Source organism: Phacochoerus africanus, chromosome 2 (assembly GCF_016906955.1).
Source record: "Phacochoerus africanus isolate WHEZ1 chromosome 2, ROS_Pafr_v1, whole genome shotgun sequence".
In the NCBI taxonomy this organism is placed as follows: Eukaryota; Metazoa; Chordata; class Mammalia; order Artiodactyla; family Suidae; genus Phacochoerus; species Phacochoerus africanus.
Genome location: NC_062545.1, coordinates 268,467,510 through 268,489,866, shown reverse-complemented (window position 1 = coordinate 268,489,866; position 22,357 = coordinate 268,467,510).

Below are 22,357 nucleotides of genomic sequence, written 5' to 3'. Positions count from 1 at the left end.
AATTTCTTTGGGAAGGAAAATTAAACCCTCTCTCCCCGCCATCTCCATCCTAAGAAGGCGCAGCCACTAAAGGATGCTTGAGGAAGTCTCCCTCCAGTCTCCCCTCGGCCCGGAGCCACTACTCGCGCACCGGCTGGGGAGGCCTGAGAAGGCAGGTCCGGAGCAGAGCTGGGGGAGCCCTCGGCCGCTTCCCGCCGAGTTCTTCCTTTGGCCCAAGCTTCGCGCCGCGGGCTGCGGACTACCGCGCAGGCCTCCTGCGGACCCAACAGAGCCAGAGAGGCAAGAATCGGCGGGAGCTGTGGCTCCCGGGGAGTGGGGCCAGCCAGTTATCCTCGCTTCCAGCGAGCTAGGGCCCAATTAAAGGCCCAGCAGTGCAGCTCCTTCTCACTCTTCTAGGTCTCTTTCCAGCCAGGAAGAGTGGGCGAAAGCATAGCTTTAGGAACTGTGAAAGGCATGGCTTAAGATCCTAGTTCTTCCATTTACTTTCAGTGTAACCTTAGGCAAATGACTTCACTTCCCGGAAGCCTGTTTCTGATCTTTAAATGAGGGTCAAGAAAGCCCTGTCCACATGGATGTGATGAGCGAAAGAGATCACGGATGTAAACTGCCTGGAACATAGTAGGCACTAAGCAAATTCTCCCATCATTCCCTTTTCCCCTTCCATCTCCTCCCTCTAAAAACTTTCTCACTTGAGCTACCTTAGGCAACAGCAGCGAGGTTATTAAGGATCACAGGCCCAATCTCTGTTGGGTACATCATGCCACAGTTAGAGAAGGGACTCCATCCTGACACCTGCCTGCACCTTTTCGCCAAGGACCAACACCCTGGTGTGCCATGTAAATGCCAACGGCCATTGCAGACTTCAGGCTCAACGGAGAGTCTCCTGGGAGTGATTCTAGGGTGGGTGGTGAAGCTGGATTTAGGAAACAAAAAGTGAACGTAGAGAAACACTGAATGAGCTAGTCAGTTACAGAGTCCCATCTCCTGACTCTGCTCTGGAGGCAGGTCTGTGTGAAGTGACTTGCTTACCAACAGGAGGGAAGGGACTAGTCAGGAGCTGTGCAGTTTATCTTAGAGGGCATAGAATTGAGGCAGCACAAAATCATACTTTCCACATACCATACGTAAATTTCAGACAAATATACCTCTGCTTGTAATACTCAAGCAGTGCATGTTCATATGCACAAATGCACATGTTCGTCTTTGTTGGCAAAAACAGGGCCAGCAGGAATGCAGAGCTAGCACGTGCACATCAAGTGTAAGTACAGTACAGTACCAGGCAAAAGGATGCCTCTGTAAACTGGAAAATTGCACAGTCGTATGTACAATTGCTCGCTCAGGCTATTCTACCTAAAGCTTTGTGCACGAGTCTACGAGGCCGTGTTTTGCGTATTTGCAAAAACTCTTAAAGTTCCAAGTAAGTGTGTACTCGCTGCATGTGCACAGATGCCCCAAAGCGAGGTAAGGACCATAAACCCAAAGACTCGTGTGTGCGAGCGTTCACATAGCCGTGTGTTCTGGCGCCTGCACACGGCTGGCGCCCAGGCACACGGACGCCTACACACATAAACAAGCATGTTTTACTGACGCATCTGGGGCACTTTCTTTCAAAGAAAGAAGGGAATGAAAATCTAATCTGGGAGTCACTGGGGTTCATCTGAAGGTGGCTCAACTGGTAGGAGAAAATTGTAACAATGCTGGAGCGTCTGTCCTTGGTGCAGCTCTGTGCCCAGGCTGGATGGATGCAATACGTTTTTGAGAACTCCAGGGGCTGCCCTAGGAGCTGCGGGGGGCGGGGAGGGGCACTCGGTAACTCTTGCCGCGGGCTTCCCAAGAAACGTGGAAACACAGCGTGCGGCTCTTCATTTCTCTCATATCTGTAAGCACACGCTTTCTTCGCCACCTCTCTGACCTGCAGCCCACACCCACTGCTGACCGATCCTAAATTTCCTAGCAGTCAGGATTCCCGCCGGGTGCGCCCGCCTATTTATCCCTCCGAGTCAGGCTAGGACGCGCTCCGGTCTGCAAAAGATTCAAACCCATTTCCCGCGGCGGGGCGGGATCTAGGGGGCCCCCCAGCCCAGGGGTTCAGAGGCCGGTAACTTTGCTAATCTCCCCCAGCTGCCGGGGGACATCGCACAGCCGCTGAGCCCTGTCCGCGGAGACTAAACAAGGAGAGGAACAGGCTGTAAACACACACATCCTGACACGTGAGTGACATTTACACGGTGCGAGAAGCCGCAGCCGAGGGGATGGCAGGGGGTGGGGGAGCGGGCATCCGCAGGTAAATGGAAGCTGCGGAGGCTTCGGGAACCGCGGCAGCTCGACGCCCCTCCCCCCAGACAGGGACCGAGACTCCCTAAGTCCCTCGGACCTGCCTTTTGTGGGAGGTGACAGGTGAACGGAATTCAGGTCTGGCTACTCTCGCCGCTGCCTACCTCCCCACCATCTGCTTCCTCGCAGACAGGCAGACCCAGCGCATAATGAGGTAGCAGCCTCCAGCCGGCCACCGTGACTAACTCAGAACAAAAGCTCTCCCTCCACGCCTCTTCCAACAAAGGGGCCACCAGCCCCGGCGCTCCCCGAAGGCTGCGGGGCTCCCGGCTGCCGGCTGCGGAGCTGCCGCGCTCAAACTTCCCGGGGCTCCCGGGGCTGCCGGCGCCACGGAGCCGGGGCCGCGGAGGGAGGAAGCACATGCCGCCCAGAGAAAGTGAGGCCGGGCCTGGCGGGGGAAGAGGGGGCGGGAGCCAGGCGGCCGCGGAAGGAGGGTGATTGATCAGTGCGCTGTTCCCGGCGCTCTGTCCCGTTATTAGAGGCGGCCAAAGCAGGGCCACGCAATAACCTCGGAATCGCCAACTAATTGACGCTGCAGGCAACTACTTCATTGTGCGCGCTGGTTTTATGTCTTCATAGCCGGTGATTGACAAGGTGTAATTAGTCATCTCACTCGGTGATAAACATGGGCACCCTCCTCCCGCGGCATCAGGCCGTGTGTACCAGCAGAGGAAGCGATAGTTGACGCTGATATACCATTAAATCAAAATGAAGACGTTCAGAAGTGTGTGTTTGCTGTGACGCTCTGATGGTTTATTTCTCAAATACGGCACCAACAGATTTACTTGATTTGCAAGTTAACTACAACATTAACTGGTTTTATTTATTTTGCCTCTTCTTTCCTTTTCCTAGGCAGGGATGTTGCTCTTGGAGAATGTGAAGACAGTTTGCTTCTTGACAAGCGAGCGAACGGGCGCCCAGATTTTTGCAGCCTCTCGAATCTCCCCCGAGGGAAAGGCAGGAAGAGAAAACGCCTGATTTGGGAGCCACCAGGGAAGGATTCCGCATAGGGGGAGCCACCCTCTTTGGCCCCAGAACGGCCTGCCTGGGGGCCCCCTTTGGGCACCGCCGAAGGACCTCCTGAAACACTGAGGATGGCGCTGGAGACTGGGGTGGGAAAGCCTCTTGGATAATAACTGCAAAGTAGAAAGAGGCCAAAACAACTGTTTCTTCTCTGCCTTAGAGCAAGAAGAACTGCGTCCTTAAAGCTGTTGGCTGCAGTCACAGGGCGAGTGTAACATCTCCTGTTCTCAGGGTTACACCACTCAGCAAATTATTCTCCTTGCTTGCAAAGTGGGTCTTGCTGGGGGGGGGGGGCGGTGTACGAAGTGGGTCTTGCTTGGGGGGAGGTGTGTGTGTGTTTATGGGGGTGTGTCCCTCTACAGTGAGGCTGCTGCTGGAGGGGCTGGTTATTCATTTCAGAAACCTGGTGGTTTAAATGTTAAAAAGGGAAGGAGCATTGCTGGTTGGGATTGCTGTGGTCTGTCTTGACCCTAATTCTGGTTAGAGAATGGCAGGGACTGAACAAAGCCACCGACATCTGAAAGTCCACTTCCAGTGTTCCACATATGCCCCCAGGAACCTCCCAGTGGGATAAGCTTCCTGCACTTTCCTTTCTCTCTAACCCCTGTCTCACATTTGTATAGCAGGAAAATGGTGATTCCTTGCCACCACCACCGTGCAGGAATGTGAAGTTGTAGCCATCTCCAAGAAGAGATGGGGTGAAGCTGAGTCACAAGAATGGCAGAAGAGTCCCACATCTCCAGCGAGGACACCCCCCTCTTCCCAGGTCTGGGTGGGGGAGGCAGAGGGGGGGAGTTTGATATTGATGTGAGAGGCTGTCAATCAGCAGCAAATCAGTTCAGGCATGGCTACCTCTTTATGAAATCAACTCATTGCCTTTGGTCACACCTTACAGAAAATCTGCTGCCTTAGTCACACCTTACAGAAAATCTTCCCCTATTGACAATAAAAATTAGTGGGGCCTTAGCTGTTTCAAAGAAGAACCCCATGTCTGTGGATAGGTAAGTGGCTTGGCCCGGCTCAGGCAGAGATGAGCCCAATTCCTCCTCCTCTTCTCCCTGCAGCGATCTGAACAGTTCCGAAACTGCCTCCCTGAGCGTCAGCTGAGCAGGTTGGGGAAGTAACCAGGGCCCTCTCTCTAGGGCCCTGTTAAACGCACTGAACTTAAAATGAAACACGAAGTGCGAATTTCAGGTTTGAACATGATGCATCAGGAAACGTGGAGGTTGGCAGCCCTTTCCTCCCTCCTGCCTTTTGGTAGCAGGTATTAATATTGTATTAAATGTTATGAGAAAGTAAAGGCTGCGAAGAGGAATGTGCTCAGATGCAATTTTGTCAAGGTTTTTATCTGTGATTATGATTCCAGATGTAGAAACTCCCGGAGGAGGGAAATGAGGGGCTGCTGGCGTGTGACATGTGTTTTAAGGTGTTTGGCAGTGTTTCTCAAAGTGGTGACAAAATGTTCAATTTTATTACAGGGAACTGGTAAAATATGAATCTTCTAGGTCCCAGATTGTTCATCTCAGCCAAAGGATTTTACCATTATTGATTAGGGTGGGGGAAAAGTTTGTATCCGGGTCCTACTTAAATCACGTCATCAACAATGCAAATCTGTCAGATCAGATTATTCTTAAAAAACAATTGCAACAAAATACAGGGTAGCTAATTGTTATCTCCCCACCTACTAATTTCCATGCAAAGACGTAAATTGCCCTGGAAGCAAAAAAAAAAAAAAAAAGAAAAGAAAAAGAGAAAAGTAAATATTGCAACAAGATGTCATCTTTTTTTTTTCCAACTGGTGTAACTACCACCATTCCTTGGGGGTAATGTCTTCTTAATCTAACCCAGAATCTTATCCGGTCCTAGAAGGGCCCCACTCCCTAAAATTTGGCTCATTTTGTTAATCTGGTTGCATCTTAGACAGAAGCACAAATAACAGCATAAATTTCCTCACATAGGGAACCACATTTTGCTAAGAGGAGAATCAGGAAGATTGTGTGGGGGGGAAAAAAAGTGGGGATGGAAGATGAACTCTCTCTCAACCGACAACTCTTGCATCCACAGGCACTTGAGACTGGAAAAATTCCTACTACAGTCTTTCTTCATTCAAAAGCATCTCTGCCACCCCCTCTGACAGCAGGGTACCCCTAACTCTATTTCCAAGTAAAGGTTTCCCCATAAACCTTTTATGAGCTTCACATACACTAATCGAGGAGGGTACCCAGCCAGTGCTGACTAGACTGGAGGTGGATTTGGTAAACAATTCTGCAAAACAAAAAGAGGGGGGTTTGGCTAAAGGTGCTGGACTTGGCTCTCCCCAGTCCCCAGTCAGAGAACCCCAGCGCACTCACAGGAGCGGTGACTGGGTACGGATCGCCCCATATGGAGCATACCCAGGACTCTCTCAGCCCATTTCATGAGCTCCCAAGTATTTAGCCCCAGCCTTTCCTCAATCCAGGTTAAAGAATGTTGCTTTTGGCTTCCTAGCCGCTGATGCTGTTTTATCATTACAAAACTTAACTAGGCTTCTAGCACAAACTGCACCCTCCTTGGAAGGAAGGAGGTTCCTCTCCTAGGAGGCGATGTAGGACACAGTACGTGTCCGAGGGGAAGAGTGAGGTTACAGGGAAGGGAAAACACTCAGCGTGGCCCTCATCTCTCACGCTGTGCTTTCAGCACAGCCCTTTCTCTACCCCAGCTCAACTTGCCATTGGCTTGATTAGCAAATCTCTACTGCTATTTGGGGAGCTGGCATTGTCTCCTTAGGTGAGAATGGAGTCATTTCCCACATAAGCTTCAGCTGAAGCCCAACCTCTTGCCCCCTCCCCCATTTTTATTCTTCCATTAATTAAAACAACTAATGTTCCATCGATTATCTTTGCATGAATGAAAATCATTCCGGGCCCTTGCAGGTATATGGGAAATTCTGTTTGCTTAAGTATTCACACTTTGATTTCCAATAGACTCATTTTCTCAGGCATAAAGAAATTCAAACAAAACAAAACCAAACAAAACAAAAACAAAATCTCCTGACACTCTGCAGTAAAGCACGAAGAGGAGTAGTAATGAGCTTGTGCCGATCTCTTGCAGGAAGAAATGTTCAGATGGCCCCATTTTAGAGCTGAATTGTCCTGTCTGGTAAAGGCACCTAGGCAGTTAAGGCAAACACTGAGAGGTCATCAGACCTAGGTTTTGCATTTGTGCCTGTGTTGAGTCAGAAGAGCCCATCCAAATTTACTTTTAAGCTACCATCCATCCTCAGATGTAAAAAGGCAAGGGACAGTCAGCTCTATTTAGAATTTCCCGGCTAGCTGGCCATTTCAGCTTGCATCTCCATTTCTGGGGGTTGCCATAATTAGAGCGATCTATTTTGCATTTACTTCTCTTTGCAAGCGCTACATTATTCACTCTTTCCTGTGCTTATTAAACAGTGCCACCTGCACCAAATTCAACAAAGCTCTTCCATCAGTCAGCCCAGTAAGGATTCCGGACCATATATTATCATTAATTGAAGCTCAATTGAATAGTTGACGATAGAGGCATGAGTAAAAGCAACACATTTTCTAGGATGTGCTTATACAATTATTTTAAGCCAAAAAATTATTCCCCAAATTGTCATTTTTTACAAACTCATTTCATTCTCTCTGTACAGTGATTCAAGCAGCAATTAGCAAGTCTTTTAATTAATGAACTATTCCCTGTATGTCACCAAGGTGCCTCCAGCACAAATGTCCTTCTTCATAAGGTACCAGCAAATGCAGTCAATATTTTGTCACCCAAAGTCTTCCAAGCTGACCACCTCGATAGCCCTAATACTATCAAAAGGATCTGAAGAGCCAGGGACAAGGCTGGGAAGCAGAAGACAATTTTCAGAAAACTAGCCATGGATAGCCTGAATCCAAAGAGAGGGAGTGGCAGAAGGAAGGGAACCAGAGACAGACAGAAGAGGCAGAAAATGAATGCAGCTAGATATCAGTGGTTAAAGAAAACACAGAAAGTTTCTCACAAGGATGGAACCGTCTCTGAGCTCCAGCTATGTTATAAAAAACTCCATCTAAATGCTGATCATTTACACATTTTTAAGAGCTTCAACCCTCACTGTGTCTTGTTCTTTAAAAGGCTTTCTGCTTTGTTCAAAATACTGCTTATCTTTGGCATTGTCAACAGCTCTGCATCTGGGAGAGATTAATTAAGTGATAGGTCAGACACAATGAGGTGAAAGGGCATGTCCACCCAATCAGGACTGATTCATCTAGTTCGAGGTGAATCAACTTTTTTGAGGGATGCCAATTTCAGTCCCAATTCCAGGGAGGATTTATCAATAGGAATGCCTGAGCTCCCCCAGTGAGGGGCTCTTAGCTGGAAAAGGTTTTTCCAGACAGAAAAACCTAAAGTCTACACTCTCTCTTTCAGATGTGAAACCAAAGAATAACTATAAATTGTCCGTCTGCTTAAGTTTCACTGATCTGGGTGAAGGCTGGTTTTCTTGAACAGGATCCTTCTACAAAATAGCTAATCGGATGATTACAAATAGAATTGCCAGTGCAACACAATAAAAAATTAAAAGTTTGCTTTCCTCCCCCTTCCCAACTGTTTCTCCTTGCCCCTTCCTTTTAAAGTCTACTTTTAATTTCTAGAAGGCAAAATGAAAGAAAAAGACAGGAAAAAGAAGAGGAGAGGAAGATGGAGTGAGAATGAAGATAAATAAGGAGGTTTCCTAAGGGTCGGCTGAATTTTTCCAGACCAATTAGAGGCCATCTTTAAATCGTCCCCCGCCCCCATACTCCCTACACCTTTCTAAAAATCTTTAGATTAGTGAGAAATTAATCAGGAGAGGCCATGGGGCCAGTTCACCCTGTTCCTAACTAGAAGGGTTTTAAGGACTTTCAACCTCATTTCCAGAAATGACACTCGCCCCCTCTCTTGAGCAGCATGTCAATCTGGGTCAAAATTTCGGTTGCCTCTGTGTGTGTGTGTGTGTGTGTGTGTGTGTGTGTGTGTGTAAGAGACAGAGACAGAAGTAAACTCCCAGACTGTGAATGATGCTCAAGTAAAGTGACTGTTCTGGGTAGACCCCAAAGAAAACATTGGGAATATTTTTACTCTATTCATAAACACCCCTGCAAATGAAATTCACTTTTCTGAGGTATGTGTGTGTGTAGGAGGCGGAGTAAACCATGGTCTGTGTTTTTCGTAACTGACCAGCCATTTCCCCTTCTCCAAAGAAATGTAGAATGCCAGTTTCTTAACTACCAATTCTTTAAATCATCTGGGATCTATCTATATTTATAAAACTGAGCAGAAACACTTAACAGCCTGATCAATAGCCATTGACCGTCAGTGCACCTCACACTCTAACATGCACAGCTTGATCATGTATATTTGATCATCGAAAAATTCAAAGCATCTTGCAGCAGTGTATAAAGCTTCCCATAAAATAGTCTGTCTTTTTCTGTGGTCTTAAAAAGAGTGAGTTTCTCTTTCCCCTGCAATCATCTATCCGTCTACTTACACACACACACACACACACACACACACCTCCCTTCCTGGAGAATTTATTGCTCATATATTTGATGAAGAACAAGGTAATTAACTGTGAGGCTGTACATCTGGGCGGCGCTTCATATCCATTGTAATAATAAAACATTTTTTCCCATTTTAGCAGAAGAAAGGCTAGTCCTGCCCACAGATTCAGAGGACCCCAGAGTCTCCATCTGCAAAGCCTCCTTGTTATAAATCCTGCCTCCCTCTTAAGTGATGGCATGCACAATTGCACCAAGGGGCGCTAAGTTTATCTGGGCAAAAGTACCATTGGAAAAGCTTGTCCCTTCTCAGAGCTTTAGCATTAGCCAGTGGGAGTTTGAAATAGACACACTGGCTTTTCTGTCCCCAATCTCCTTGGCAGCAAACAGGGACAAGAGTCCAAAGGGTTTGTCCTAGGAAGGGCCACACATAGAAAAGGTGTATTTTGGGATCTCAAAGGCTGATCCTGAGCACATATGCCAGTAAGCTCCAGTATCCCAAAAAGGACTCAGCCCTGCAGACTTTTTGATATTCTAGGGTCAAAAGGCTGGTTCTAAGTTTCTCCATGAAGTATGCTGGATCTGTCCAAACTGCTCCAAGCACCCAGCCAGAGGAATACCAGCTGGCAAGCCTGCTCCAAGCCAGCAGCAGTCTTTCAAACCCCAACCCCAGAGACCACCCCCCCACCCCCAGCCAGCAAAACAAATTACCTGCAGAACCTCCCATTTCTGGAGTCCCCTGCTCTGTATTCCAAATCGTGCCCAGGACAAATTTCACTGGGCCCTTCCTTCTAAAAGCAGCAGCATCTGGGCTGAGGCTCCCTCCTTTATATGGGGGGGGGGGGCGGGGGGGGTAGGCTTCATATGATAATACATGTAATATGATATGGAATGACAGAATGCATGACAGTTGCCCATAATACGGAGAAGTCAGTCAAAGGACAGAGGGGACATTTGGATAATTACCATCCATTGGCTAGTCAATCACGCGAACAGAGAGAAACTGCACAAAACCCACAATGGAGTTGGGAAACAAAAGAGACCCGAGCCAGACTCAGGATTAACCGGTCTAAAGCGATCTAAATGCTTTTGTATCTGAAGAACTGAGGCTCCCAGGTTGCCCCCCCTCCCACTCCCAGGGAACTAATTGCGGGGATCAGAGTTAAAGCTCTCTCCCTCTTTCCCCTTTCTCTTTGTAGACTGCTCACCACGCAGGAAAAAAAAAAAATGATTTCTCTCTCTGTGTTCATTAAACTATTTTAAAGTTAAAGGAGTGGGGGAGGGAGGCTCCATGTGGGCCCTCAGCCCAGAAACTGGGGTTCCTCAGCCTTGGAAGACGCTGGAACAGTCTCAGTTGGTTTCAATTCTTTGTTTCTGGGTGAAGTCTTCCCTCCTTGGCCCTGGGAACAAATGGCCCATTCACCTGGGCAGCTGCTCTTTGCCTGGAGGCCAGCACGGATGGCTGGTACCCTGCTTTGGGTGAGGAGTCCCCATAACTGGTCCCTGCACCAGAAAAACAGAAGGTGCACCCCCTCGTTGAAAACTCAAATGGTGTCAGCACCCTGAGAATTAAGTGGGGTAAAAAGATGACAGAGAAGGAGGGGGGGGTGTGTAGCCTTCAAAATGGGTGAGAAAAGAAGACAGTGATAAATGGTGAGCAGAGAGAATTGACTTCTCAACTGGGGAGTGAGAAAATCCTTCTCAATGGGGCAAGAAGAGACTGTGCTTAATTGGGGAAAGGGATGCGCGAAGAGACTCCTTCTGCCCGAGAAAGAGAAAGAGGCAAAGAGGTGATTCCTCAAAAGAGACATAGGAAAATGGTCCCATAAATTTTGAGACTCCGAGATGAAACCGAGAGAGAGGGAGAGAATTTCCTATAAGATATGGACAGAGACGTCTTTGCTCAGAACGAGACCCCAGAGTCCCATGACAGAAAAACCGGTAACCATCTCGCCCCATTCCCACCAGGTCCTCCCAACGCTATTCTAACTCGCCCTGCGCCCTCCCCGCCCGGCGGGGCTCGCGTATCCGACTCCGTGGCCGCGGCGGCTCCAGGTGCCCGCCGCGCCCGCGTCCGCACGCGCCCCCCGCGCAGCCCCCTGCCCCTCCGGGCGCCTGGGCGCCTTCTTACCTTTCCAAGTCCTCCGCTGCGGTTGTGGCCGGCTCGGCGGGCGGCCCCAGGCCAGGGCCCGGGGGCGGGGGGCGGGGGCGCCGGGCTGGGGGGGAGCGGCAGGGTGAGGGCTGGGGGGGCTGGCACGGTGCCCAGGGGGGGCGAGGGGGCAGCGGGCAGCCCCAGGGCCCACGGGCGAGCCCGGCCGAGCTGGAGGAGGTGCGGGGGGCGGGGGGCGGAGGAGGGGCGCCCGGGCCCGGGCCGGGGGACGGGGAGCTCCAGCCTGCGGGACCGGCCCGGGAGCCGAGCGAGGCGCGGGAGGGAGGCCCCGCGCCCGGGGAAGCTGAGGACCGTGTGCGCGGATCGGAGGGGCGGTTTCGTCGCCTCGGCTGACAAATCAGTCAGGGCCCGCCGAGTCGGGGCACTGCCACCGTCGCCGAGGCGCTCGCCGTTCCCCGGCCGACCCCGCGCCGCCAGCTGCCGGCCGCCTCGGGTCCTCTCCGGCCGGCGTTGCGGGCTGGGCGGCGGTCATTAGGCTGCGGGCGCGTGCGGCCCGGGCGGGGGCGGGGGCGGGGGCCGCGCGGCGCCGCATCCCGGCCTCCTCCCCCGCCCGCCGCCGGCCCCCGCCTGCTGCGCGCTCCCCCGTCGCTGTCACTAGGTCTGGCTGTTCAGTCTGTCGGTCTCTGGCCGCCTCCCCCGGTCTCTCTCCATCTCTTGGTCTCGAACGCGTTTCTCGGTCTCCCCTCCTCTCTCGGTCCCTCCCGGTGTCCCCAGCTCTCTTGCTCACTGCGCCTCTCGTATTCTCTCTTTGCATCCGTGCTGCTGACTCTCTTACCCTCTCTCCTCACCATTTTCTCCCACTCTCTTTTTTCTTTCCTTCGACCTCCCCTCACTCTCCACCCCTTGCTCCCTTGCTCTGGAGGACTATTTATCCCTCCCTCGTTTCCTCCTTGGAACAGCAGCCCCTGCCCCAATCCAACTTCATCCATTTCTCTGCTCTGAGACCTCGGACAAGTCACTTCCTCCCTCCCAGCTGCAGCTTCCGTGTCTGAAAGGAGTTAATAAGCCGCTCTTGGTGATGTGGTTGGGAGGGGCGCCGCGGGGAGGGCATGCAGGAGGTGCTCATGGCCTCCGGTTCCCCCTCTTCGAGTTCATACTTACTCAAGTGCAGCAGCCACTGCGGCGGGTGCTTGGCGACCAAGGCTCTCACCAGGTGCCAAATGTGCCCCACAAAACCTCTGTCACCAGCCTCCTGGGACGGGACAAGTGCGAAAGTCCAGTTCCGCAAGGAAAGTCCAGGGTGGTTCTTCTGTCCTGAAAACCCCTCCTGAGAAGCAACTGTGGTGCCTGCCAGTGTCCACAGGGCAGAACCCAGAGCTGGATCTGACATCTCAGGTCCTGTCAGCTGCTGGTTCCTCCTTCACTGACACTAAGCAGGAGAGAGTCCATTCCTCCCTGCCTACACCCACACACATACCCACACGGAAAGCTTTTAAGCTTCAAAGATGTTTCCTGGATGGAGCAAGGCTTCAGAGTCAGGCAGATGTGGGTTCAAGTCCATTTAGTGTGTGGCCTTGGGCAAGTCACATCCCTTGAAGTTTCAGTTTCCTCATCTGTAAAATAGGAGCAATAACTAGCTCCCTTTTAGGATTGTGGTTGGGATCATCCATGGTATGCATCAGTGTGCCTAGAGAAGGGTATTCATTCTGTCTAGCTTTTATTCAGCAAATGTGTAACGAGGATTACACAGAGGGTACAGCGACTCACAGGCAGGTGTGGTTTCTGCCTTCTCGCAATTTGCAGTATAGCTGGGGAGACAGATTATGAACAGCCATTCCATAATTATTTCATGACAGTTGCACAAGTGCCATGATGGAGTTGAGAGTACAGGTGGGACCAAACATCCAGGGGAACCAACCTAGGCTGGGGGCTGGAGAAGGGCTTTCTGAAGGTGAGACCTGAAGTCAGGGGTAGGGCCAGCCTTGCAATTGGCAGGAAGTGGGAAGGGACGGTTAAAGGAGAGTGTTCCTGTTAGAGTGACCAGTATATGTTGGGGGTGCTGAGCGGCAAGAGGGAGCGTAACTAGAAGGAAGGCCGGTATAGCTGGAGCAGAAGGAAGGAGGGGATGACGCTAGAGAGGTGGGCGGGGCCAGGCACAGAGAGGGTGGGGCTTACAGGCTAAAGGTCCCGTGAGTCCAGATTCTCCTTTCTTGACTGGGAGGAAGCCAGATTCAGTTCTGCCCCTCGTCTGTCTTGGGGGTTGTCATCTCTTGTCCTCTGCTCTGTCCCAGCACTGTCCAGCAGTGTCATTGCCTGTCTTGACATCTGTGCCACCAAGGCTCTTGACACCCAGGCTTGGTGCCTCTCTGTGCCCTTACAGGCAGCCCCACAAAACTGTCAGGAGCCATTGAGTGCCTGCTGTGTGTCAGGCTCTGTGCTGGGCATTGCCCCTCTCTTCCCAAAGTGCCCGTTTCATGGGGAAAACACTTTTGAACCCACAGGACTGTATTGACCACTGTGAAGGGGACTTGGGGTGTGGGATTGGAAGCTCTTTGAGGGCAGGCTCATCCTGATCTGCTTGTCTTATACCCTCTTCAGGGTGTGGCACAGTGCCTGGCACAATGTGGGCACTCAATAACATGTATTGAGAGGATGAAAAAGAAAAGTGAAGTTTAAGTGCAAAAGGACTGAGGATAAATGGGAGCTCAATGAGCCAGGAGATAGGGTGAGGAGAGTTGTCTGTGAAGATCTATGAAGGAATTCCCATCATGGCTCAGTGGTTAAAGTATCTGACTAGGAACCATGAGGTTGCGGGTTCGATCCCTGGCCTCTCTCAGTGGGTTTTTGATCCGGCATTGTCATGAGCTGTGGTGTAAGTCACAGATGTGGCTCAGATCTGGTATTGCTGTGGCTCTGGCATAGGCCAGCAGCTACCGCTCCAATTGCACCCCTAGCCTGGGAACCTCCATATGCCACGGGTGTGGCCCTGGAAAATACAAAAAAAAAAAAAAGGGATCTGGGAAGAAGCAAAAGGGTCTATGGGTCTATGGAGGGGGAGGAGGCTAATGCTTACTGAGCTCCTCCCTGGACCAGGCAGGTGCTGGGGACTTTTGTGCAGTTAACCTGACTGACCTGTACAGCAACCCTGCCTCAGAGGCACCATTGCTTTCCCTTTTCTGCATAAGCACTGGGGTCCAGAGAGGTTAAGTCACTGGCCCTAGGTCACACAGCTAGTCAGAGCCTGCATCTGGATTTGAACCCAGGTCTGCCCGTTCCTATTCACTAAAAAGAGGAGGAAAAGGCAGAGGAAGGAGATGACTGAGAACAAAAGAAGAGCGGTGGCAAAGGAGTGAGCTCTCTGAGTAATTTTTCAGCTTAAAAACAATTCCCATTTCCCAGCCCAGGAGAGGCTGAATGCGGCGGATCTGAGGCAAGCCGGCCCTCTGACTCGCAGGAGCCTGCCGAGGGGCCCCGGCGAGCTGCTTCAAAGCCGGCCTCTTCAGCGCTGGCGCTTTTAAACTTCACACGGGAAACTTTCCAGGGCTGACTTTTTGCACTTTGTTTCCAAATCAAGAGATGGGGAAGTCCCTGTCAGCCCAGCGGGGAGGAGATCTCACTGAGAGCCTTGCTCTGGGTTTCTGGGGCTGGGCTGGGGCTCCCCCACCTCTCAAGGGAACCTGGCATGGGGAGGTGCGGTTGGAGGAGGAGCCTGACTCCTGCCCTCAGTGAGTTCCCAGAGAGAATTCAGGGTATGGGCCTGGCAGCTGATCCCTCCTGGGATGGGGATGGGGCGGGGGTGGAGTGGGAAATGAGACCTTTCTTCCTGTGTTCTCCCAAGTCTGGTTTCTTTTTTTTTTTTTTTTTGTCTTTTTGCCTTTTCAAGGGCCGAACCCGCGGCATATGGAGATTCCCAGGCTAGGGGTTGAATCAGAGCTGTAGCCGCCGGCCTACGCCACAGCCACAGCAACACGGGATCCGAGCTACGTCTGCAACCTACACCACAGCCCACGGCAACGCCGGACCCCTAACCCACTGAGCAAGGCCAGGGATCGAACCCGCAACCTCATGGTTCCTAGTCGGATTCGTTAACCGCTGCGCCACGACGGGAACTCCCCAAGTCTGGTGTCTAACTGGGTTCCTGGAGGTCTTGGCTGACAAGGTGTGACAGGCTCACAAAGGTCATTGATGTGCCTCTGGCCCTTCTCTGCGCAGCAGACTTCAAAGCAGACCACACCTTCTGTCATCTTCTGATCACCTCAGCGCCCTCTGATTTTTGGAATTCAGATTTGGATTTTGGATGTACATCAAGAGGCTGGCTCCATGCATTTTAATTAAGCTGTCTTTTTTCATTTATTACTAATACACTCCTCTTAACTATGATTTATTTGTTAAACAAAGCACCATAAGCCGTCACTTATTCATCTTAATTTCAACAAAATTAAAGTAGTCGCTGCTAGATTGCACCTAATTGCACTTGCAATGAAGAGAACGGAGATGTTAATCAAAATAAATTGAAGATAAACAATAAAATCATTACATCTTTGCAGTGGTAAGTGTAACTAATCAGTTTTGACTCGAAGCGACCGAAGAGGAATAATGAATGTGTCACTAAAGGCGCACTCATTAAGGGAAGCCGCTGCGGCCTGGGTCCTCAGGGCAGCAGACGGCCACCCTGCCCGTGTGGCCCCAAGGGTTCCTGCCCCCCTGGGCTGAGCAGAGGGGCCCTGAGGACCCAGGGGAGCAGGGAGGAGCCTCCTAGAATAGGAGAGAGTCTGGCTGGGAGGCCCTGGGGCTGCCCTGCTACAGAGGGGTTCTCTCAGCTAGAGGTCCCAGACCCATTGCTGGACATTGCACATAAGCAAGGATGGGGAGACAGAGGCCAGGAGAGAAATGTACAGATGTGCATGAGGCACAGTCAGGCCAGGGGACCACAGCAGAGATGCATCCAGACAGATGGCAAGAGGCGAGAGGCAAAGCAAGGGCAGGGGTGGACAGTCAGACAGGAAGGACAGAGTAAAGACAGAAAGGACAGCTCAGAGTGATGGAGGAGGGATGGGGCTTGAGCCCCAGTGGAAGGTGGGAGAATGAGGAAAGAGATCCAGGCAGAAGAGAAGGCTCACTAGTCTTATGAAATAATTTCTCCTGTGAGAGCAAGACATATATACATTTTAATTTTGATCTAGTTAAAGCTCAGGGGGGTTAAGGGTAGGATTCTAGACAAAGTGGTCTTCATCCAGGAATGGGACTGTCAGGACAGAACCCTTGTCCTGGGCTCTGGGAACATGGAGGAGGAAGGTGGCACTGGTATGGGGGAGACAGGAGGTCACCCAGGGGTCTCCTGGGATCATCCTCCAAGTGCAGGGATTTTATGAACCTCAACAGTCCAGACTGAGGTCCTTTCCTCATGTCACAGGTTTCTGTGCCAGTCCTTGGATCGCCAGCCTGGCACATGATGCTGAGCCAGAGAGATGCCAGCCCAGGCTGCTCTGGCTGAGCTGCATGAGCAACATCCTTTTCCAGGATGAGAGATCCAAGGTTGTGAGCAGCTTTGGGAAATGGGGAAATCTGAGGATGTGGCCATCACGGTAAGACTGAACTACCAGAAGAGACAACTTGAAAAACACATAATTTGTGAGTACCTACCGTGAGCTTAGCCCTGAGCTGGGCCCCACAGATAGAGATGAATCAGATACAACCTCTCTGTCTCAATTTCCTCATCTTTAAAGTAGGGTTAATAATAGAGCTTCTTTATGTGTTTATTATGGGATTAATGGCTTGATATTTGTAAAGAGCTTAGAATGGTGGTTGACCCTTGGAAAGTACAAATAAAAATACAAAAAATCTTGTCCCCACGGAGTGCAGAGTTTCACGAAGAAGAGACTCCATAGCAGTCAAGTTCAGTCCAATGAGGTAGGCGCCATTATAGAGGCACTTCAGGATGCTCTGGGGTCCAGAGTGGAGATGAAGCCTTCAGTTGAGCAGTCTTAAAGAGGGAGTAGGAATTAGTCAGATAAAGGTGTGTGGGGAAGGGGAAAAGAATATTCTGGATAAAAGAGACCATGTGAACAAAAGCATGTGGGCAGGAAATGGCAGGGTGTACCTGGGGACGTCAAACAAAGTGGAATTGAGGTGAGTCTGGACACCAGGGACTGAGATCTTGATGCTCTCAGTTCTCTTGGGAGAACCTTTGAAGAGCATCTGAATGGACCCTTGTTTGTTCTGTTTTTGGTTTTTTGGCCGCTCAGCATTCAATTGCTGTACTTGGGGTGGGACTTTTTTGGGGGGATTTCATCCCCCACCCTTTACCCCTTCTTCCCTCCCAGTCCACGTGGTTCTAGTAGAGGCAACACCACCATGACTCTGGGAGAAGGAACATGTGACCTAGACCTAAGCCAATCAGCACACTCCATTCCTGTGGCCACAGTGATTGGTTGAGGGGTGGATAATCAGGCCCAGTGGGAGCCAACCCAGGGCTTTGGCTTGAGGACCTGACAGAGGTCTTTGAACCTTTCTGTTGGTCTCTCATCTACCAGGATGCAGGGGTTGGGGCTGCCACCATCTTACTGCCATGCAGAGCTTAAAATCGAAGCCAACAGAGCAGAAGGCAGCATGACAGAGCAAAATGAGTTTCAGTGACATCGTTTGAGCCCCAAATCCAGCCAAGATGAAGATAGCCCTAGCTCCTGCCCTTTTTGGTTGTATGAGCCAATAAATTCCTTTTTGTGTAAGCCAGTTCGGGTTGGGTTTTCTGTCACTTGGAACAGACGGTTCTGGCTGATAGGCTTCAAACGGGAGTGTGATACTGTCGTGTGTTTCAGTAACATCACTCTGGCAGTCACAGTGTCTCAGAGGGACTGAAGGGAGGGAGCCTGGAGGCAAGGCTGCCAGAGGGGAGGCTGGAGTGGTCATCCCAAAGGGGCTTATGCTGAAGAGCAGGCCAAGCTAGGGGCTGCCGTCACCACCAGTGTATTAGGTTCCTGCTGCTGCCATAACAAATCACCAGAAACTGGGTAACTTAAAACAAAAGACATTTATTCTCTCCTGGTTCTGGGAGCTAGAAGTCCCAAATTAAAGTGTCACTAGGGGAGTTCCCATCGTGGCGCGGTGGTTAACGAATCCGACCAGGAACCATGAGGTTGCATGTTCGATCCCTGCCCTTGCTGGGTGGGTTAATGATCCGGCGTTGCCGTGAGCTGTGGTGTAGGTCACAGATGCGGCTCGGATCCTGCGTTGCTGTGGCTCTGGCGTAAGCTTGGCAGCTACAGTTTCAATTAGACCCCTAGCCTGGGAACCTCCACATGCCACGGGAGCGGCCCAAGAAATGGCAAAAAGACAAAAAATAATAATAATAATAATAAATAAATAAATAAATAAAGTGTCAGTAGGGCTGAACTCCCTCTGAAGGCTGGAGGGGAGAATTCTTCCTTGCCTTTTCCAGATGCTGCTAAACTCCCTTTTTGCCTCCATCTCTTTTCCTTTTCTTTCTTTCTTTCTTTCTTTCTTTCTTTCTTTCTTTCTTTCTTTCTTTCTTTCTTTCTTTCTTTCTTTCTTTCTTTCTTTGGCTGCCCCACAGCGTAAGGAGTTCCTGGGCCAGGGGTTGGATCCAAGCCACTGTTGTGACCTACACTGCAGCTTCAGTAACACTGGATCTTTCAACCCACTGTGCCGGACCAGGGATCAAGCCTGCATCCTGGCACCTCAGAGACGCCACCAATCCTGTTGCCCTCAGCAGGAACTCCTCTGCCTCCCTCCATCTTCACATAGCACTCTCCTCTTCTATGTCTGTGTCTTTTCTTCTGCACTTATTAGAACACTTGCCATTGAACTTCAGACCCACCTGTGTAATCCAAGGATGACCTCATCTCAGGACCCTTAATTATATTGCAAAGACACTTTTTTCCAAATAAGGTCATGTTCATAGGTTCCTGGACACAGACATATCCTCTTGGAGGGCATCAATCTACCCATTACAATGACTGCCAGACCCAAAAAGAATTGAAGGAATATTGCTGAATGAAAACAGGAGGCCAGGAGAGATGAGGCAGTGGTGAGGACACCAGGAGGCATAAAAGTTTAAGTCCCCTGGCTGGGAGAATTTCATTCCAGGGTGAGAGAACTTACACACAGGCTTGTCAAGTCACTAACCTGATTCCTTAGGGAATCTCAGGGAACCAGAGAAAAGCCACAAAGCCTAAGAAATGCACAAGAGTTGTTTGCATTATCAAAATCTAGAAGGCAAGAGATTCTGCAAATGCATGGAATTGTGAGCTTAAGGTCACTCTGAGCAATATTCCAGCAAAGTCAGACCTTATGAGAGCAACTAGGAGAGAAAGCAATAATCTCAGGACCCTACACTGATTCCTGGAGAATAAGCCATGGCCAGATCAGCCTCATTTTTTTCTTTGCCAAAGTCACCAGGTGGGTGGATTGGGAAGGATGTGATGATGGACACAGTGACTCCAGCCTCTCATGGTCTTCTTTTCAATGGGACAGGGAAGATGTAGGAGGGATTCCAAGATAATCAGGATGTTGACTACCTGTAATGAAAGGATATTGGCAGATCTCTGTCTCCTGGAAAGAGACTTCTGGGGGGCACCCTAGCTGGTCCTGTTCTTTCTTTCTTTTTTAATTACTCAAATGAATTTATCACATCTGTAGTTGTATATGATCATAACAATCTGATTTCACAGGATTTCCATCCCACAGCCCAAGCACATCCCCCCACCCCCCAAATTGTCTCCTCTGGAGACCGTAAGTTTTTCAATGTCTGTGAGTCAGCATCTGTTCTGCAAAGAAGTTCAGTCTGTCCTTTTTTCAGATTCCACATGTCAGTGAAAGCATTTGATATTGGTGTCTCATTGTATGGATGACTTCACTTAGCATGATAATTTCTAGGTCCATCCATGTTGCAAGAAATGCCGATATTTTGTTGCTTTTAATGGCTGAGTAGTATTCCATCATGTATATGTACCACATCTTCTGGATCCACTCCTCCGTCGATGGACATTTAGGTTGTTTCCATGTCTTGGCTATTGTAAATAGTGCTGCAATGAACATTGGAGTACATGTGTCTTTGCGAGTCGTGGTTTTCTCTGGGTAGATGCCCAAGAGTGGGATTGCTGGATCAAATGGTAGTTCTATTTTTAGTTTTCTGAGGAATCTCCATCCTGCTTTCCACAGTGGTTGCACCAATTTACAATCCCACCAACAGTGTTCTAGGGTTCCTTTTTCTCCCCACCCTCTTCAGCACTTCTTGTTTGTAGACTTTTGGATGATGGCCATTCTGGCTGGTGCAGCTGGTCCTGTTCTGTCCATCCAAGTTGTGCTGATGCTAAGCATTGGGCAGCCCACTTATCCCATTGGCAGATGGTTTGGGGAAGGAGAAAGCAGAGATTATATTGGATGGTAGAACTCTTTTTTGTGTGTGTGTGTGTGTCTCTACTCTGCCAGGAACTGAAGGAGGTTCTGGAAGAACAACGGAAAATCAGAGGGACAAGTAGGGTACCTGCCCTCATGAAGCTCAGAGGGCTGACCTGCACTCTAATTTCACATGGAGCCTTTTGGCTTATATCAAGTAGCAAAGGAGAAGGTCTGAAAGTGGGGGTGAGGAGTTCCCCGATGGCTCAGTGTGTTAAGGATCTGATGTTGTCACTGCTGTGGCTTGGGTCACTGCTGTGGCACAGATTTGAACAGTGACCCAGGAACTTCTGCATGCTGTGGGTACAGAAAAAAGAAAGAAAGAAAAAGAAAAGAAAAGAAAGTGGGGGTGAAGAGTGTTTAAGACTTGAAGGAAAATTCGAGGCAAGAATAAGAAATTTTGAGAGTTCCCATTGTGGTGCAGTGGAAGTGAATCTGATTAGTATCCATGAGGATGTGGGTTCAATCCCTGGCTTCGTGGGTCAAGAATCTGGCATTGATGTGAGCTGTGGTGTAGGTCGCAGATGCAGCTCCGATCCTGTGTTGCTGTGGCTGTGATGTGGGCCGGAAGTTGTAGCTCTGATTCGACCCCTAGCCTGGGAACCTCCATATGCTGTGGGTACGGCCATATAAAGAAGCAAAAAAAAAAAAAAGAAGTTTTGGAATCCTCCTCTTTATCAGTGTGAGAACTGGAAAGCTGAGGGTTGGGATGGGGAGAGCTCTGAGGGAGGCATGCAGGGTTCCCTACGCCCACCCTAGGCCCAGATGCAGCTGACTGTGGCTTAGGAGCCTCGGAAGTCACTCCAGAGCGGCACGTGGGGCAAGAAGGGTCAGAGATGGAGAGCAGCTGATTCTTGCAGGGAAACTTGTCTCCTCCCAGGCCAAGGACAGAAATCCTTCAGGCCTGGGGGCGGGGGAAGAGAGTCACAACCACATCATCACCACCTCCCAGAACCTGGGTCTAGCTCAGTGCCTGGCGCACGTCGTGCACTTAGCGAGGCGCCTAAAACAGAAAGCGCTGTTTCCTGCTCCAGTTCTCTGTGGCGCCGCTTTCACGGAGCCTCGTGTCACCATCTATTAAGCGGGTCGAGATGACTACGTGACAGAACCGTGCGAACACTAATATCCTGTTCAAATACAGGGATTTAAAGAAAGATGAGGAGGCACCCTCTACATTGCCACCTCCTGTACCTGCCCTTTTAGAAATATTTTAGTGGCGAAGAACAGGACTAATTTTCTCATAAAAATTCTCCCATTCAAATACAGAAGGATGAACAAAGCTGTAAGGGCTGACACCTTTTCCGTGAGACACAATAAGGCACAGCAATGACATTCCATCAATGTGCGCTCCCTTCCCCACCTTCAACTCATAGTAAGGAAAGGGAATTTAAATTAAGATAGACCGGGAGTTCCCATAGTGGCACAGTGGAAACGAATCCGACTAGGAACCATGAGGTTGCAGGTTCAATCCCTGGCCTCGCTCAGTGGGTTAAGGATCTGGCATTGCCGTGAGCTGTGGTGTAGGTCACAGATGTGGCTCGGATCTGGTGGTGTTGTGGCTGTGGTGTAGGCTGGCAGTAACAGCTCTGATTCGACCCCTAGCCTGGGAACCTCCATATGCCATGGGTGCGGCCCTAAAAGGACAAAAGACAAAATAAATAAATAAATAAATAAATAAATAAATAAATAAATAAATAAGATAGACCCATGGGAGGAGCTCCCGCCGTGGCCCAGTGGGCTAATGACCTGACTTGTCTCTGTGGAGATGCTGGTTCCATCCCAACAGGTGACATGGGTTAAGGATCCGGTATTGCCGTAGCTGTGGTGTAGGTTGCAGATGTGGCTCAGATTCAGTCCCTGACCTGGAAATTTCTATATGCCTTGAGTGCAAACATAAAAGCAAAAATGGAAATTCCTGTTGTGGCTCAGTGGGTTATGAACCTGACTAGTA